The sequence below is a fragment of the Gracilinanus agilis genome, chromosome 2 (genome assembly GCF_016433145.1).
Source record: "Gracilinanus agilis isolate LMUSP501 chromosome 2, AgileGrace, whole genome shotgun sequence".
Classification (NCBI taxonomy): Eukaryota; Metazoa; Chordata; class Mammalia; order Didelphimorphia; family Didelphidae; genus Gracilinanus; species Gracilinanus agilis.
The window spans coordinates 258055358-258071244 of NC_058131.1; the positions used below are offsets into that span (position 1 = coordinate 258055358).

The window sequence follows — 15887 nt, forward strand, 5'->3', positions numbered from 1 at the left end:
GAAATCCAATGAATAAGCAAGTCAAGACATTACCTGTGATATCACTGGTCCTCTTTGAAAACCAAAGATGAATAACAACAAATAGGTTGGTTTGAGAGAATAAGAAGAGGATTCAGAGTTAGAGGGTTTGAGCTCAAATCTCAGCTCTGCTGCTTATTCATGTGTCCTAGGACCATGGTTTCTTTATCCATAAAATGAGGATGTAGGACTAGGTTTCCTTAAATTTCCTCCCTCCTAGCTCTGAATCTATGGTACCTTCCAACTCTAGTTCTACATATAATCCTATGACAGTTGTGTCTATTCTAAAAGCAACCTCTTAGGATTTGCTATGTTGGCAGAGATCTATAAAACCATCTGCAGTCAATAGCACCCCACTGTCATTACACATTGGAGCAACCATGTGTCAATGCATTTTTATTCATGTCATCCAGGCCAAGTGCAGATGGGCAATGTCTGCCAGGAATTACATTACCTAAAGCATAGTGTCTAACTGAATGATACAATATCTGATAACAGGACATTGTGGAAGTGATGATGGACTTCTTCAATACCTTCTTCAGTGAGAAAGGAGCTGGCAAGTAAATACCCCAAATAATATTTGTAGATTTGGAGCCCACTATAATACATGAGGTCAGGATCAGCATCTATATGTAGCTGTTCTATAATGAGCAGCTGATCTTTGGGAAAGAAGATGGTGCTAATAACTATGCTTATGGCCATTATACTATTGGGAAGGAGATCATTGGCTTTATAATAGAGTGCATCCCAAAACTGTCAGAACAATGCACATGTCTACTGAGATTTTTGATATTTCATAGCTTTGGGTGTGGCAAAGGCTCAAGTTTTACTTCACTACTGATAGGGAAGCTCTCTATTGATTATCGCATGAAATTTAATTTGGAGTTTATTATCTATTTAGCCTAGTAGGAATCTACAACTATAGAAGAGCCCTATGACTACATACAAACACATACTGCAGCATTCAGACCATACCTTTAAGGTGGATAATGAATTCATCTATAAGATCTGTTGCCAGAACCTGAACATTGAGCAAGTCATGTATCCTAATTTCTACCAGATCATTTTTCCATCACTGCCTCCCTGTGATTCAATGATGCTCCCAAGATGACCCTAACAAACCTAGACCATTTCTACAAGTGGTCATTCAGTTGCTCTTTACTGATCCCTCAGTGATAGGAAACTCAATGCCTCCAGGGTTGGCCCATTCAAATTCTGGACAACTTTGTTTGTCAACAAGTATTGGTGTACTACGTGATTTCTGTCTGTTCTACCTCTAATTTTCAATGATTCTATGGCAAAAAAAAGTTCCAGGCAAACAAGTGTTAGTCATAATAAGATATTCCCAGTTAACAAAACCTGAATTGATGTGTGAAGTTGACCTCCAAAGATATAATGAACATAAAAACTGGTATTATCAAAATAAAGAGGAATCAGGTTTTCATCAGAACGTTGATGATCTTGCCTTGAGACATATTTTCATATTGGTATGTGCAAGATACTGAATTCTCAAAAGCTTTGTCAGCTAAGAGAAAGATCTAGAATTATGGAATCATTGAATAATAGCTAGAAAGAATCATAGAAGCAATCTAGTCCAAACTTCTCACTTTCAGATAAAGAGACTGAGACCCAGAGCTGAAGTGGTTTGTAAAATTTTGTAGTTAGTAAATAGAAGAACTAATATTTTAATCATCAGATTAAAGTTTCCTATAGAAACATGGCCTAAGAGGAAATCACCTCCTAATGCCTGAAGGACTTTTGATCTGTGTTGGTAGAGGAAGTATTACTTAGTGCAATTGAGATGACAGATCTTGCAAATATAAGGATGGTGTAGTATTTTGCATGTGGTATAATGTACAGGACTTGGAATTAGGATCCCTTGGGTTCAAATTCTGCTTCTGACACTTACTAGCTGTATCCCAGAAGAGTCTGTGAATTTCTGTGCTTCAGGGAACTTTCAGGACTTATCTAATAAGGAATAGACAGAGGTAAATGACATTTACAATTGGTGGAAAGATTTCCTACATTGGGAATTCTCCACCTTGATAAAATCATAGAGCCTTCCATATTAGTGTTCATTTAAGGGCAAGGTAATTTGAATTGTTGTCTTTTTTTGTAGCCATGCTGAAGTGATGACCATAAGTCTACCACAGTCCAACACTGGCATCACGTGGTTAAATATGCCTATTACACAGACATATCTATACTAGATGATTATCATTTGGAGAAGGATGGGTGCCTTGTTTTATCATGTCATCATGAAATCTGGTATCAAAGTATTAATGAAACATTTTTCAAAAGCTTTTTTAGGCTTAAAATATTCAGCATTAGACATAGTGTTTTTCTTCCATTTCAGCCAAGTTTAATTTCTCTTTGCCAGCTTTGTTTTTATGAAGTAAAATTAATGTATAATTTCAGTGTTTAAATCTCAATTCTCAGCAAATTCATGGCAGATTGCAAGTGATATGATTTGTTCGTTAACACCTAATAGCTTGAAATAATTTATTGTGAAAACATTTTGAGGAAAATGAGACCACTTGAGCAAAAGCAGCTTAGGAAATGTTACTTGTTTATCTAATAAACTACCCTAGGGTGAGCAAGTACATTAGCATTGCACAAACTTTCTGACTTATTCATCATCACTATTTATTATTAAAACTTTATCTGTTTCAACTTAGTGAATAGCTGCCTTGGGATATGCAGCCTGCAGCAACAACAACAAAATAAAGTTTATGCAATTTGCATAATATTGTACAAAGAATATTAGCTTAGAACAATATGAATCCCTTGATCATTTGCAGAACCCTTTGGTGTTTAATGTTGGTAAATATTTAAATAACAGCAAGTCTATATAATTATAAAGATTTCTCTTCCTAATCTGCCCAAGATGTAAAGATCTTGTAAATCATATTGATTATATGGTTTGGCTGGGAGAAAATGGAGATATGATTGAGAAACACTTGTTGCATGATTGTATTTGCATTTCAGGAATGTCAAGGATGTTGGCACAACCTTACCTGGGTAGGAGCCAAGGGAACAGAAATACAGTTCCATGCTCTGTTTCTATTCACTTTTGTAGTAGCATCAATGACTGTACCATTCAATAAGTATCTTGGGAAATTGCTTCCAGAATTCTAGACCTATCTTTACTATCTTTCATGCCATCATATTCCTTAAATATATCTAGGATCTATATACATTATATAATTTGTATTAGATAGGAAGGATTTCTTAGAGCAGCTGCATCTAGTTCAATCCATATTTAAAAAGTATCCTCTCTACATCATTCCCAACAAGTAGTCATCTAATCACCTGACCTATGTTTGAAAATTTTCAGGGATGGGGAATTTACTACCACTGGAGTTAGCTTTTTTTACTTTTGGACAACTCTTTTTTCCCCTTCTTATATCATCCTCCAAACTGGAAATCCATTGTCCCTGGTCCTGACCTGTGGGGCCAAGCAAAACAAGCATAATCCCTCTTCCACAAAATAGCCCTTCAAATATTTGAGAACAGTTAACATATATTTCAGTGAAGGACTTTGAAGGAAAGGGGATACAATTTATTCCAACGTTGCTGTTAGGTTATCCCAGGGAATTTCCAGTGTTCCTAAGGGCAGAAAAATTCTCAAAACAAAATAGATTTTCATTCACTTTGATTTAAAAATAAAGAGGCTGTACAGTCCTTTGTGTGTGTCAGTCTGTGGAGTGAGATGGTCATGTTTCATGAAATCAAATAAAAAATGACAGTGTGTTGTAATACAGAAGCCTGAGCTTCTCCAGGGTGTAGTATTAGAGCATTTGTTGATAAAAAAAGAAGAAATATCTTCCTTCTATTAAAAAGATTGATAATGTTTTTTGTCAACAAATCAATAAGTACTTATTAAGCACCTCTTATGTGCTAGGCACTATGCTAAGCATAATGACTACAAAGATATGCAAAACCCAAAGGAAGAAACTACCAAACATGGTCCTTGTTTTCAAGGAGCTAACAATCTAATGCGGAAGACAACATATAAATAACGAAAAAGAAAATATACCTCCCAAAGGAGACATATTTATTGAAAAGTACCTAGATAGATCAGTGATAGAGAAAAACCCACCCAGAAACCTTTTAGGCCCAGTGAAGGACAAACCCCTTGAGACAATAAGGAAATTAAGTGTATTTAGTTAATATTGATGTTAGGGAAATTGTAGGTAAGGTCCTAAATCTACACAGCTCTATCTCCTCCCACTTTCTATGTGCCCCTCATGGGGACACTCTTCTGATCTCATCAAGCCCTCCTTAATAACTCCCTGATCTGTCTACACCCCAAAAAGCTATCTGATTATCTCACTAAACTATTCCAGATTGTCTCTAAAAAGATTAAGGATACAGGACTCACAAATGGACCAAATTCTTTCCCAATCCTGGGATTGGCTTATTGTTAAAACCCAAAGTCCCAGATGAAAACCCCTTGGGTTTACTTTAGCCAAGCTGTCACAAAAGATCTCTTTCCATATCTTTCTCCAAACCCTAGAAACTGCTAGTCCTTCCACAAGACTAATTAGTTCCCAGGATATGTTAGAGTAGCTTTACTCCCTTCTAGTTCAGAGAAAGGCAGGTTTAGGAGTGACAGTTAATCTCATTTAACTCCCAAGATCCTTCTCTGCAAATCCTTCTCCTTCCAGAATCTTTTCCCAGGGCTTGTGTCTAAATTTTCTTCTTCCCCCTTAGAAACAAACTTTGCATTCCCCCCTATCCCTTATTCCTTATCCTTACACAACTCTGTATCAACAAGATATTTATGCAAGATCAAGTAGTGAAAATTTCAGGGAAAGATCTAGAATTAGGAAAGATGAGAAAGACTTTTTGCCAAAGGTAGGATTTTATCTGGAAAGAAGTAAAGAAGGAAGGAAGGAAGTGAAACTAGGAAGTGAAAGTGAGGAGGAAAAGAATTCTTCCATGCATAAGATAGACAGTGAACATAAATTGAGGTAGAAGAGACAGAGATAGAGACAGAGAGACACAGAGAGACAGAGACAGAGAGAAAAAGGAGAAAGGAGAGAAAAAATGGAAGGTAATCTAGCTCAGGGGGAACCTACCAGGATTAGTGGGGTGGGGGTAAAGGGTCCCCTGCAGAAGGTAAGATTTTAGCTGAACCTTCGGGGAATCTATATAAAAGTGAAGGTGAGGAAGCAGAACATTCCTGGCTTAGGAGAAAGCCAATGCAAAAGCTTGGAGTTGGGTTATGGAAGGTTAATTGTGGATAGCAGTTTGGTCAACAGAGATGAATTCTAGAGGTTATTGAAGGGAGTATCATATAAGAAGACAGTGAAGAGAGGAAGGAGTCAAGTTGAAGGGTTTTAAATTCCAAAGAGAAAACTTCATATTTGTCCCTGGAGGGAAGCTTTTGGAAGTTTAATGTGGAGGGATGATATATTGAGACCTGTGTTTAAGTAGATTATTTTGGAAGCCAAATGGCTTCTTTTTTGAAGCATTGGTGGAGAATTTTAATGGAAACCTCTTTCCTAAGCCCTTAAGACATTCTGGTTTTTATCATTGTTATTTCTTAAAAAAAATCAAAGATCAAGGATCATGTTCTCATTTTTGTAGCTCCTGATGCCCAGCATAATCCCCTGCACAAAATAAGTTCTTTTTTTAAAACTCTTACTTTCTGTCTTAGTAACAACTCTAAGACAGAAGGATAAGGGCTAGGCAAAAGGTTAACACAAGGGACTTGTGCAAGGTCACATATCTAGAAAGTGTCTGAGGCCAGATTTGAATATTGATCTTCCTAACATCAGGTCTGGTCGTCTATGTACTGTACAATAAGTTCTAAATAAACACTGGTTGATTATATATTGAATTTTATTTGGCTGATAAATACTGTTTGCCCTACTAGCATAGCTCTAAGATTTATAGTTTAAGAATTTTTTCCACAAGAGTGGGAGTAAATTGCCATTAGACCATTGACACTCTACTCTGTCAATTATACTGCTTTTTTATCAAAGACATATATTTATAGATGAAATATCCAGAATGAAGAGTGTAGTGCAGAGCCATGAAGAAGGCTAAGTGTTTCAACTATATAGAGGACTTGTGACCTTTGCCTAATGAATTCAGCTTTAATACACTGATAGAACTATTATTATATACAGTTCATTTATTCAGTGATTGCCAGGGTCATTTGGAAGACTCAGAAGGTGTTGTCAAGGATCTAATTTTTACTGATACAGTCTTCGTCACTCATCATACCTTTCATGTATTCTGTGTCTAAGACTTCAGGTAAATTATTATCCAGCCCAATTCTGCACACACAAAAGAGGGAACCCCTCTCCCCAACACAAAAATTGAAAACACCTAAGAGATGAGACTGTTGAGTGGGATGCTGCTCTACCACAAAGAGGTTTCATTTGGTTCTCTTTTTATCTATCCTTTCAACATATTTAGTTGTACCATGTAGAAGAGTCCTTTGATGAATCCCCTAGCCAAAGATGTGAGTTGCTCCTACATATAGACAGCCTGACACTAAGAGAGAGGTTGATAACCTCAATAGTGCTTTTGGTAGCAGCTGTTATTTTTTTCTTGATCTAGCTCCACTATCTTGCTTCCTTGCATGTGGTAACACATCAACAATCTAATTACTAATCTGTTAAAATGATGAGAAATTTGCTGTGGGCAATTTAAAATATGTGCAAGGAATTTTTCATGAAGCATAATGAAGGGTTTTAATAGGGATTCAACACAAGCTCATCCCATTTCACTTGTATTTTGATACTCTTGTAGGGGTATGGAGAGAAAAGGAGAGAAACTAAAATGAATCCTCATGAAGAAATAGAATACCTTTACTCAGAGAAAGTAATGATGTTTCTTGCTCTTAGAGAAGTCCTCCATAATTCATTCTTACCTGAGGCACTCATCAGCAAAGAAACCTGTTTTCCTCACAAAGAAACAAAGCTCATTCTTCTTGAAAGAGGTTTCCTTGATACATTCAAATTTTTAAACTGTAAAATTAAAAGTTAAGTCCCAAAAAACTATTACCAACATTTGACATGTAAATTGATATAGATTATTTTCCATCTATTACTGAATCTCTATCTAGTAAATTGCAACAAATTTCTAAGATTTTTTTTCCCTTAAAATTGGGAAGTAGTAAGGGAAGGGCAGAGAAAGGAAATTATGAGAAGTACAAAAAGAAAACATTTTAATGAACTTTTTTTTGTTTAATTCCATATTTTGTAGTACAATGTTAAATAATAGAGGTGATAATGGGCATCCTTGTTTCACACCTGATCTTATTGGGAAGGCTTTAAATTTATCCCCATTGCATATAATGCTTGTTGATGGTTTAAGATATATACTGTTTATTATTTTTAGGAAAGGAAATCCTATTTCTATATTTTCTAGTGTTTTCAGTAGGAATGGGTGTTGTATTTTGTCAAAGGCTTTTTCAGCATCTATTGAGATGATCACGTGGTTTTTGTTGATTTGCTTGTTGATATGGTAAATTATGTGGATGGTTTTCCTAATGTTGAACCATCCTTGCATTCCTGGTATAAATCCCACCTGATCATGGTGGATAATCCTCTTGATCACTTGCTGGAGTCTTTTTTCTAGTATTCTATTTAAGATTTTTGCATCTATGTTCATTAAGGAGATTGGCCTGTAATTTTCTTTCTCTGTTTTTGATCTACCTGGCTTTGGAATCAGTACCATATTTGTGTCATAAAAGGAGTTTGGTAAGACTCCTTCTTTGCTTATTATATCAAATAATTTGTATAGTATTGGCATTAGTTGCTCTTTGAATGTCTGATAGAATTCACTTGTGAATCCATCAGGCCCTGGCGATTTTTTCTTAGGGAGTTCTTTAATGGCTTGTTCAATTTCTTTTTCTGATATGGGATTATTTAGGTATTCTATTACTTCTACTGTTAATCTAGGCAATTTATATTTTTGTAAATATTCATCCACATCACCTAGATTGTTATATTTATTGGCATATAATTGGGCATAATAGTTTTTAATAATTGCCTTGATTTCCTCTTCATTAGAGGTGAGGTCTGCCTTTTCGTCTTTGATACTGTCAATTTGGTTTTCTTCTTTCCTTTTTTTAATTAGATTGACTAGTACTTTTGTCAATTTTATCTGTTTTTTTCAAAATACCAGCTTCTAGTCTTATTTATTAATTCAATAGTTATTTTACTTTTGATTTTATTAATTTTTCCTTTAATTTTTTAATATTTCTAATTTAGTTTTCATCTGAGGATTTTTAATTTTTAATTTGTCATTTTCTAGTTTTTTTAAGTTGCCTGCCCAATTCATTAATCTCTGCGCTCCCTAATTTGTTAATATATGAACTTAGTGATATAAATTTTCCCCTTAGAACTGCTTTGGCTGCATCCCATAGGTTTGTTTAACATTGTACTGGAAACACTAGCTGTAGCAATTAGAGAAGAAAAAGAAATTGAAGGTATTAAAAAAGGAAATGAGGAGATGAAGCTATCTCTCTTTGCAGATGATATGATGGTCTACTTAAAAAATCCTAGAGAATCAACTAAAAAGCTAATAGAAAAGATCACCAACTTTGGTAAAAGTTGCAGGGTACAAAACAAATGCACATAAATCATCAGCATTTCTATATATTTCCAACACATCACAGCAGCAAGAGGAAGAAAGAGAAAGACCATTTAAAATCACGTTAGACAATATAAAATACTTAGGAATCTATCTACCAAAAAAAACACAGGAATTATAGGAACACAATTGCAAAACACTTTCCACACAATTAAAACTAGATCTAAACAATTGGAAAAACATTGATTGCTCATGGGTAGGACAAGCTAACATAATAAAAATGAATATTATACCCAAATTAATTTACTTATTGAGTGCCATACCTATCAAACTACCAAAAAACTTTTTTACTGAATGAAAAAAAAAACTACAACAAAGTTTATTTGGAAGAACAAAAGATCAAGTATATCAAGGGAAATAACGAAAAAAAATACATTAAAACGTGAAGGAAGATGGCCTAGCAGTACCAGATATTATACTATACTATAAAGGAGTTGTTATCAAAACAATATGGTACTGGCTAAGAGATAGAAGGGAGGATCAGTGGAATAGGCTTGGGGTAAGTGACATCAGTAAAACAGTGTATGATAAACCCAAAGAGCCCAACTTTTGGGACAAAAATCAACTGTTTGACAAAAACTGCTAGGAAAATTGGAAAACAATATGGGAGAGATTAGGTTTAGATCAACATCTCACATGCTACACCAAGATAAATTTAGAATGGGTGAAAGGCTTGAATATAAAGAAGGAAACTAAATAAATTAAGTGATCACAGAATGGTATACTTGTCAGATCTCTGGGAAAAGAAAGATTTTAAAACCAAGCAGGAGTTAGAAAAAATTAAAAATGTAAAATAAAGAACTTTGATTATATTAAATTAAAAAGATTTTGTACAAACAAAAACAATGCAACCAAATTCAGAAGGGAAACAATAAACTAGGAAAAAATCTATATAAGAAAAATTCTGGCAGAGGTCTAATTACTGAAATATACAAGGAACTAAATCAACTGTATAAAAAATCAAGATATTCCCCAACTGATAAATGGGCAAGGGGCATAAATAGGCAATTTTTAGATAAAGAAATCAAACGTATCTATAAGCACATGAGAACTTGTTCTAAATCTCTAATAGTTAGAGAATTGCAAATCAAAACAACTCTGAAGTATCACCTCACACCTAGCATACTGACTAAAATGATAGCAGGGGAGAATAATGAATCTTGGAGGGGATGTGGCAAAATTGGGACATTAATGCATTGCTGGTGGAGTTATGAACTGATCCAACCATTCTGAATGGCAATTTGGAATTATGACCAAAGTCCAATAAAAGAATGCCTGCTTTTTGATCCAACCATACCATTGCTGGGCTTATACCCAAAAGAGATCATAGATAAACAGACTTGTACAAAAATATTTATTGCTGCACTCTTTGTGGTGGCAAAAAACTGGAAAACAAAGGGATGCCCTTCAATTGGGGAATGGGTAAACAAATTGTGGTATATGTTGGTGATGGAATACTATTGTGCACAGAGACTGATACACTGGTAAAATCGAATGTAATGGATGTCTATACTAGCAGCAATGTACTGACCCAAGACAATTCTGAGGGATTTATGGAAAAGAACACTACCCACATTCAGAGAAAGAACTATAGGAGAGGAAGCACAGAAGAAAAACAACTGCTTGGACACTTGGGTTGATGAGGACATGATTGGGGATGTAGACCCAAAAGCACCACACCAATGCAACTATCAATAACATGTAAATAAGTCTTGATTGATGACATATGTTAAAACCAGTGGAAATGTGATTTAGCTATGGGGTGGGAGGAGTTTGAGGGGGTGAAGGTGAAAGTAAAAACATGAATCATGTAACCATGCGAAATTTTTCTAAAAATAAAAAAAAATTAATTCCATATTTTGTACTTCAACTGTAACTTTTTAGAATCAAGCCTTCAACTCTTTTCACAAAGTCTATAGTAATAAGCTTTTTACTCCTCTTCCTTGTTTGTTTATCATTTTATCTATCCATCCTTTACTTAGCTGGATTGCTTAAATAATCTTCCTAATGTAACTCTTTGACATATCATTCCATTACTCAAATACCTTTCTTGACTCCTCTTTGCCTTGCAAATAAATTATAAATCCCTTGTTTATCATCTTGAGTCTAACTCTAAATGATATTTATTTATTTTTATTTATTTCTTTGTTACATTAAAATACCCAATTATCTCCTACCTTCCAAGCTTGGGGATGGTATGATCAAAAGCACAGTGATAGGAAAGAGCAGTACAAGAATATGTGATATAGTCATCTAATTTGACTGGACTATGGGATATGTGGAAGGACTTCATAAAGATGCATGTGCACCCACATTTTCCAGATCATTATGATGTATTTCTGATCTTATACCACTGAAAGTGTAGGCTCTTTCCTCAGACTATTTCCCACATCACTCTATATCCATCTTACTCTTTGTTATGTCCTAGATATTTTATGTATCTTTTCCTACTATTAAATTGTAAATTTCTCTAAGAGAAACTTCTCTCAGCCAATTTCCTTATATGTAAAATGGGAAGAAGAATATTTACTTCACAGGATTTTTGCTATGTTCAAATGAGATAATGTAAGGATTTTTTTAAACCTTAATACACGTAGTAATTGCTGGCTACTTTTATTATTTTTACGAGTTAGTTAACAAAGTGGATAGAGTACTGGACTTGCTGTCAGGAAGGTCTGAGTTAAAACACTCTTTTAGAATTTTACTATATATGCATTTCTGGGCACTCTGTCAGCCTCATTTTTCTAATCCCTAAAACTGATATAATAACAGCACCTACCTATAAGGGTTATTGTAATGATCAAATGAGAGCAAATATGTAAGATGATATGCAAGCTTCAGAATGCTATTCAAATGTTTGCTGCTATTGTTATTAAGTATGTATCATATATCTCTTCATATTTCGATTAGTTACACTCGAGAGACTCAGGCTCATAATAAATGGTTCTTTGAATTTAAATATATGAAATTTCTTCTAAGAATAGTAGTAATCATAACAGAAGAAGCAATGACTTGTATTTCTATATTGTTTTAAGATTTTGCAATGACTTTCCTCGAAATAAGCCAGTGAGGTAGGTAGTATCTATTCCTTATTTTATAGACAATTAAAGTAAGTCTCTCAGAGTTTTGATTGACTTGCCCATGATTAAAGAGCTACTGTTGTTGTTCAGTTCTTTTCAATCATGTTTGACACTTTGTGACACTTTTTGGGGTTTTCTTGGCAAAACAAACAAACAAAAAAACTAGAGTGGTTTACTATTTCCTTCTCAATCTCATTTTACAATTGAAGAAACTGATGCAGGTATGGTTAAATGACTTCGCTAGAGTCATACAATAGTAAATGTCTCAGGCCATATTTGAACTCAGGAAGATGTCTTCCTGATTTCAGGCCTGGTACTCTATCCATTACTCTATCTAGCTGCCCTAAAGAATGACTATTTTAAGGCATGCAAAGAGCCCCTTATAGGTTTTTAAATACTAAATAAATGTTATCTCTTGTTATTGGTGGTTGTAACAGCAGCAGCAGCAGCAGCAGCAGCAGCAGTAGTGGTGGTGGTGGTGGTGGTAATGGTAAAGGTAGTGAAAATAGAAGCAGGAGAAGTTATAGATATCCAAAGCAGTTTTCAAATGTAGAACTCCAGACTCATCGTCTAGCAAGTATTAATATAGTTATTGTTTATATTGGTGATAATCACTTAGATGAATTCCAAAAAAATAATGCATACAATATATGATCTTTATTTACTCAGATCTATAGAATCAGTTTTACAAATTTTATAGAGAAACAAGAAACAAATTTAAAGATATTTCCCATTGTACAAATTTTAAAGAATTAACTCTTCACTAAGAATTTAATTAGGTCAAAAATTATGGAATTAAAAATTTAGAATTTGAGAGATCATTAGGAATCTATTTGTACAACTGCCTCAGATTACAGATGAAGAAACCAATACTTAAAAGTGATACATGAGGGGGCAGCTGGGTAGCTCAGTGGATTGAGAGTCAGGCCTAGAGAAGGGACGTCCTAGGTTCAAGTTTGGTCTCAGCCATTTCCCAGCTGTATGACCCTGGGCAAGTCACTTGACCCCCATTGCCCACCCTTACCACTCTTCCACCTAGGAGCCAATACACAGAAGTTAAGGATTTAAAAAAAAAGTGATACATGATTTGTAAAATGAGTATGATAATAACATGCCAATAATAAATTATACAGGTAGTAAAAAGCAAGGAAAGGGTTCAAACCCAGATTCTGTGTCCCTGGCTCAAACATACTTTCTACTGTATCCTGGTGCTTCTCTGAAGTCAAGTCAATAGCCAGTCATGTAAAGCTAAAACAAAAGAAAAAGTAGCTAGCAATCAGTTGAGGAATAGCTGAAGAAATTTTGGTCCAGGAATATATTTCATATTACTGTGCTATAAGAAACAATAAATGTGATGAATGGAGAAGCATGAGCAGTATGAACAGATGCAGAGTGAATTAAATAGAACCAAGAAAATAATATATCAATGGAACCATAAATGTATAGAAAGAGCAATAGTTAAATTAAATTGAAAGTGATATAATTATAAGGATCAGGCTTGATTCAAAGAAGAGATGAGAAAATAGACCCCCATACATTTATTTTTGTAGATATGAGAAAACTCTGTATGGAACATTGCATATTCTCAGATTTAATTTGTTGCTTTTCTGAATAGCTCCCCCTACCCCTCTTTCTTTTATATTCTTTGTTATATAGTATTTCTCTCTTGGTAGGAAAGAGGGATATATTTAGTAATGCAGCTGATGAGAAACAAAAGATATACAATTTTCTTGTTTAAAACAATTTAAACCAGAAAAGATAGACAGAATTCAGATATAACCTGATTCAACCGAACAAACATTTATCTAGTACTTGCTGTGTGCAAAACACTATGCTATAAGTAAGATATAATTTTAGGGATTATTTCTACATTATATGAATAAAAGAAAGGGACATTACATTTTAATGGGAGACATTAAAAATGAGATTCAGAACAGGAATGCAACTGGAAGCCCATGTGCTAGGAAGAAATGGTGCTGGAAAATAGCCCTAGTCTTTGATAATGGTGTAAAATACTTGAATTTAATATTTTAAGTAAGAAAAGAATGATTCTCCTTTGTTGGGCTAACTGCTAATTGTGCAGTAATGCTCTCTACAGTTTCATCTGTTACTACTAGAAAATATTAATGCAATACTTTAGTCTTGGGAAATCAGCACAATGATTGTTAATGTAGACATAAATCCCTACACTTACCTCAACATAAAATAAAGTATGTTTCTAATTTTAGGGTTGGCATAATGGCTCACTCAAAGAAGACAGTACTAAAAAATGACTCTTACTTTGGTAATTGGAAAGAACATTCCTTTTAAAAGACATCAGATTTCACTGAATTTGCATAAGTGATTGAATATAAGAATGATAAACCTTACTATTTCCACAGTCACTTGCTTTAATGGCATAAGGACTTTGTTTGACCAAAATAATAATGAAAAAATAGTAATGATAATTTTGATTTATGCAGTCTTTTAAGGGTTGCAGAGCACTTTATACATATCATGTCATTTTATCCTCCCCATAATCCTGTGAAGTAGGTGAATGATCTCTAGGACCAAGATTTCCACCTTGTAATTTCACCTAGAAACCATAACATGTCTCAGTAGTCATGGGAAGCAATCCAGCATGGCACTGCATTGGAAGGTAGTGAAAGTTTTGTTATTAAGATCATAAGTTTAGAACTGGAATGTAAAATAAGTTAGCTTAAAAATTTCAAAGGATTTCTGATACTTATTCTCTTTAAAGACTATAATCTCCTTGAGAACAGGAACTTTGTAACTGTTCACTTTCCAACTCTCAATATCTAGCATTTTGTAATCTAATACAGTGATGATAAATCTTTTAGAGACAAGGTGCTGTAATCACCCTGGAGAGATTGAGTGCCACCCTCCACCCCACCCAGACCAACTGCGATGCCCCACCCCAGAGACCAATTACCACGTCCCCCCAAGACTGAGTGCTGAGCTCCCTCAAGTTACCCCTGGTGGCTCCCCTTACCTCATAGAGGGGAAGGAGGAAGCACTCCCATTAGGATGCTGGGCAGAGGTGCAGGTAATGAGAGGTACATGTGGAGAGGGGAGGATAGTGGCCTGAGGACTCCCTTCCCCTCCAGCTTTGCTCCCCTATAGCTATGTGCCACACAGTGAGCTATTCTCTCCTCAAACCTAGTTCCTCTTTAACCCTACCATTTGCCTTTGCCACAAACTCAACAGGCTGCCATCTTCTCTGCACCCTCACATAGCATGAAAGCCCCCATTCCACCCTCAAGCACCTTACCCCAGACAGGGGAGGGGGGAAGTGCTTCTAATGGTCTGCTGGGCAGAGGGGTGGGTGAAATGAAGAATGTGCTCAGGTGCATGGATAGGGGGAGGGGAAGAGATCCACCCCAAGTCCCTCTGGCTTTCTAGTAAGGAACTCCAGTGGGTGACTTGAGGTGTGCCCACAGAGAGGGCTCTGTGTGCCCTTTTTGGAACATGTGCCATAGGTTTGCCATCACAGATCTATTATCTAGTAGTATGTTGCAAGCACTAGGCATTTTATATGCATGTTTAATGAAATGAATTGAATACAAACAAATGAGCAAAAAGTAATTTCCTCATTATACATTTGTGTTTGGGTAGGCCATCATTATTTGAAATGCCTCAGTGAAACACAGAGCTGATATTTATTCCCCCAAACATCAGGAAACTCAATGTGAACTATTTATTAACTCTATAAAACAGGCAAACATAAGAGCTGATTATCTGATATTTGAGAGATTGTGAAGAAGAGGAGGGATACTGCAAGACTAGAGAAGGGTGAATATTGCTCAAAAAGGAAGAGAAGAAAATCAGCAAATTACAGGCCAATTAATTTGATTTTGCTGCCTGGAAAAAGCCTAGAATAGATCATTAAAGTCATATTTTGTGAACATCTAGAAAAAGAAGCATTACTTACAAAAGACCCAACATGACTTCATTAAGGACAGGTCATGCCAAAATAACTTTATTCTTTTGACAAAGTTGTTAAATTGATAGATCAGGGGAATGATGTAGGTATAGATTACCTAGATGCTAACAAAGCATTTGCTAAGGTAGATCATACTATTTATGTATCAAATGTGGAGAGTATGGGCTAGATAGCTAGACGGATTTATAACTCAAAGAATAAGTCATTAATGACTCAGTGACAGTTTAGCC

At 35.1% G+C, this 15887-nt stretch overlaps 1 pseudogene; it reads left to right on the top strand.

Annotated features, from left to right (window-relative positions):
• Positions 1-398: 398 nt before the first annotated feature.
• Positions 399-1129, top strand: LOC123233573 (annotated as a pseudogene).
• Positions 1130-15887: the final 14758 nt, after the last annotated feature.